This window comes from Balaenoptera ricei, chromosome 1, assembly GCF_028023285.1.
Source record: "Balaenoptera ricei isolate mBalRic1 chromosome 1, mBalRic1.hap2, whole genome shotgun sequence".
In the NCBI taxonomy this organism is placed as follows: Eukaryota; Metazoa; Chordata; class Mammalia; order Artiodactyla; family Balaenopteridae; genus Balaenoptera; species Balaenoptera ricei.
In genome coordinates, this window is record NC_082639.1 from 104853895 (window position 1) to 104858109 (window position 4215).

General features: G+C 33.8%; 1 non-coding gene across 1 annotated transcript; it reads left to right on the forward strand.

The window, feature by feature from the left end:
- The first annotated feature begins 2857 nt into the window (after positions 1 to 2857).
- LOC132354545 (U6 spliceosomal RNA) lies at positions 2858 to 2965 on the forward strand. Its single transcript, XR_009499335.1, has one exon. It is a non-coding gene; the product is annotated as a U6 spliceosomal RNA (small nuclear RNA).
- The last annotated feature ends 1250 nt before the right edge of the window (positions 2966 to 4215 follow it).

Sequence of the window (4215 nt, forward strand, 5' to 3'; positions counted from 1 at the left end):
CCTCGTCTTGTTCCTGATCTTAGAGGAAAAGCTTTAAACTTTTCATCATTGAGTATGATGTTACCTATGGGCTTGTCGTAAATGGTCTTTATTATTCCATCTATACCTAGTTTCTTGAGCATTTTTATAATGAAAGGGTATTGAATTTTGCTAAATACTTTTTCTTCATCTATTGAGATTGCGATCTTTATCCTTTATTTTATTGCTGTGGTGTATCACATTGATTGATTTGCATATATTGAAACATTCTTGTATTCCAGGGATAAATCCTACTTGATCATAATGTATGATCCTATTAATATGTTGTTGAATTAATATGCTATTAATTTTGTTGAGGTTTTTTGCATCTATGTTCAAAAGCAATATTGATTAGTAGTTTTCCTTTCTTGTAGTATCTTTGTGTGGCTTTGGTATGAGGGTAAGTGGCCTCATAAAATGGGTTGGGAAGTGTTCTCTCCTCTTCAGTTTTTGGGAACAATTTGAGAAAGACTGGCATTAATTCTTTTTTAAATGTTTGGTAGAATTCACCAGTGAAGCTATTTGGTCTGTGTTGGGATGTTTTTCATTATTGATTCAATCTCCTTATTCATTATTGGTCTGTTCAGATTTTCTGTTTCTTCAATATTCAGTCTTGGTAGGTTTTATATTTCTAGGAATTAATTTTTCTAGGTTATACAATTTGTTGTCATATAACTGCTCATAGTATCTTTTATGATCCTTTGTATTGCTGTATTATCAGTTGTAATGTTTTCTCTTTCATTTCTGATTTTATTAAATTGAATCTTCTCTCTTTTTTTTAGTTAGTATAGCTAAAGATTTGTCAAATTTATCTTTTCAAAATACCAACTATTTCTTTCATTGATTTTTTCCTATTGTTTTTCTAGTCTCAATTTCATTTATTTCTACTCTAATTTTTGTTTCCTTCCGTCTGCTAATTCTGGGCTTAATTTTTTTTTTCTAGCTCCTTCAGGTGTAGTGTTAGGCTGTTTATATGAAATATTTCTTTTTTAATGTAGGTGTTTTTTGATATAAACTTCCCTCTTAGTACTCTTTTTGTGACAGGTAAAATACTTGTACACTGAAACTACAAAACATGGATGAAAGAACTGAAGAAGAAACAAATAAAAGGTAAGATATCCTGTGTTTGTAGATTGGAAGAATTAATATTGTTAAAATGTCCATACTACCCAAAACAACCTATAGATTCAATGCTATACCCACCAAAATTCCCACCAATGGCATTTTTTACAGAAATAGGAAAAACAATCCTAAATTCATCTGGAATCACAGAAGACCCAGGATAGTTAAAGTGATCTTGAGGAAGAAAAACAAAGCTGGAAGCAGCACACTTCTTGATTTCAAAGTATTTTGCAAAACTACAGTAATTAAATTAGTAATGTACTGGCATAAAAACAGACATATAGACCGATGGAACAGAATACAGAGCCCAGAAATAAACTCATGCATATACTGTTACTAGTCTTTGACAGGAGTGCCAAGAACACACAATGGGGAAATGTTGTCTCTTCAACAACTGGTGTTAGGAAAACTGGATATCCACATACAAAAGAATCAGATTGGACCCCTACCTTAAACCATACACAAAAATCAATGCAAAATGGATTAAAGACCTGAACATAAAACCTGTAACTGTAAAACTCCTAGAAGAAAGCATAACAGAAAAGCTATTTGACATTGGTCTTGGAAATGATTTCTTGGATGTGACACCAAAGCACAGGCAACAAAAGCTAAAATAAACATGTAGGATTACATCAAACTAAAAAGTTTCCACACAGCAAAGGAAACAACAGAATGGAAAGCCAAGCTATAGAATGGGAGAAAATATGTGTAAACCATGTTTGATAAGGGGTTAATTTTCAAAATATATAAGGAACTCCTACAAATCAATAGCCAAAAATAAATAACTCAGTTTTTTTAAACAGGCAAAGGACTTAAATGGACATTTATCCAAAGAAGACATGCAAATGGCCAACAGGTATATGAAAAGATGCTCAATATCATTAATTATCAGGGAAATACAAATCAAAACTACAGTGAGATATCACCTCACATCTGTTAGGATAGCAAATAAAGGGTAAGTGTTGACAATGTTGTGGAAAAATAGGAACCCTTGTTCATTGTTGGTTGGGGAATGGCAAAACGGTATGGAGGTTCCTTTAAAAATCAAAAATAGAACTACCATATTATCCAGCAATCCCACTTCTGGGTATGTATCCAAAAGAATTGAATTCAGTATATCAAAGAGATATTTCCAGTCGCATGTTCTTTGTAGCACTCTTCATAATAGCCAAGATATGGAAAAAACCTGAGTGTTCATCAGTAGATGAATTAATTTTAAAAATGTGGTATGTACATAGGATGGAATATTATTCAGCCTTTAAAAAAAGGAAACCCTGCAATATGCAACAATATGGATGAACCTTGAAGACATTTGCTAAGAGAAATAGTGGTTGTCATGAGCTAGGGGGTGGGGGATATGGGGAGTTGTTATTCAGTGGGTATAAAGTTTCAGTTATGCTATATTAATAAGTTTTAGAGATTTGCTGTACAACATTAATAAGTTATAGAGATCTGCTGTGTGGCTATAGTTAACAATATAGTATTGTGCACTTCAAAATTTAAGAGGATAGATCTCATGTTAAATGTTGTTATCACAAAAACAAAGGGACACAAGGAAACTCTGGGAGGTGGTGGATATGACTTTTACCTTAATTGTGGTGACGGTATCATGGGAGTATGCATATGTACAAACTCTTCAAATTATACACATTAAATATGTGTAGTTCTTTGTAATCAATTATACCTAAATAAAGCTGTTTTAAAAAAGAACAGAGGAGTACTCACTTTGGTAGCACACTTACTAAAAGTGGAACAATACAGAGAAGATTAGCATGGCTCTTGCACAAGGATGACATTGCAAATTCATGAAGTATTCCATATTTAAAACAAAAACAAAACAGAAGAAAAAGAACAGAGGAGGATGCCCATTATCACCACCATTATTTAACATTGTTTGGAGGTAGTAGAAAACTCAATGAGACAACAGAAAGAAATTTGAGATGTAAAAATTAGAAAGGAGGAAGAAAGTTATCCTTTTGTAGATAGTAAATTCCAAGATAATACATTTTTAAAAATTATAAACAGTAAGATAAATTCAGGAAAGTGGTAGAGACCCCCTAGACCAATCAGTGTCCAGTCACATGAGTGACCAGACAGGAGACCAGCAGAACTGCCCAGCTCAGCCCAGTCCAAATTGTTGACCCCCAGAGATGTGACCAAATAAAGTAATTATTGTTTGAAGCCACTAAATGTTTGAATGGTTTATTATGCAGCAGTAGATAACTGACATAGTATATGACAAATATTGTATATCAAATCAGTGAAGAAAAGATTCACTCTTTAATAAATCTATTTGGAGAACTGGATAGTCATATAGAAATAAGTTAATTTAGATACATACCTTATGTTTTAACAGAATTAATTCCAAGTGAAGAACATATTCAAATTAGAAATATGAAACCATCAAGTACTTTAAGAAATCATTGGAATTTTTTATAGCAATGGAAGCATGAAGAAGAGCATTCTAACTACATACTAAACAGAAATCATAAAAGGAAAGATTGATAAATTTAACAACACAAAAATTAGAACTTGGGATTTCCCTGATGGCACAGTGGTTAAGAATCCACCTGCCAGTGCAGGGGACACGGGTTCGAGCCCTGATCCGGGAAGATCCCACATGCTGCAGAGCAACTAAGCCCGTGTGCCACAACTACTGAGCCTGCGCTCTAGACAAGAGCCTGTGAGCTACAACTACTGAAACCCGTGCGCCTAGAGCCTGTGCTCTGCAACAAGAGAAGCCACGGCAATGAGAAGCCCGCGCACCACAACGAAGAGTAGCCCCCCTCACCACAACTAGAGAAAGCCCGCGTGCAGCAACGAAGACCCAACACAGCCAAAAATAAATAAATAAATTTATTTATTTATTTTTTAAAAAATGAGAACTTCCTGCATGGCAGAAAATCATGATGGGGAAAAAAGGATCAAAAGACAAATTATAAACTGGGGGGCCGGGGGGGATATTTTCTATACCTATCACAGACAAATGACTAATTTCATTACTAAATTTAAAAATCTCCTATAAAATCATTATTAAAAATGAATAGATCCAATAGAAAAATGGACAAAATTATT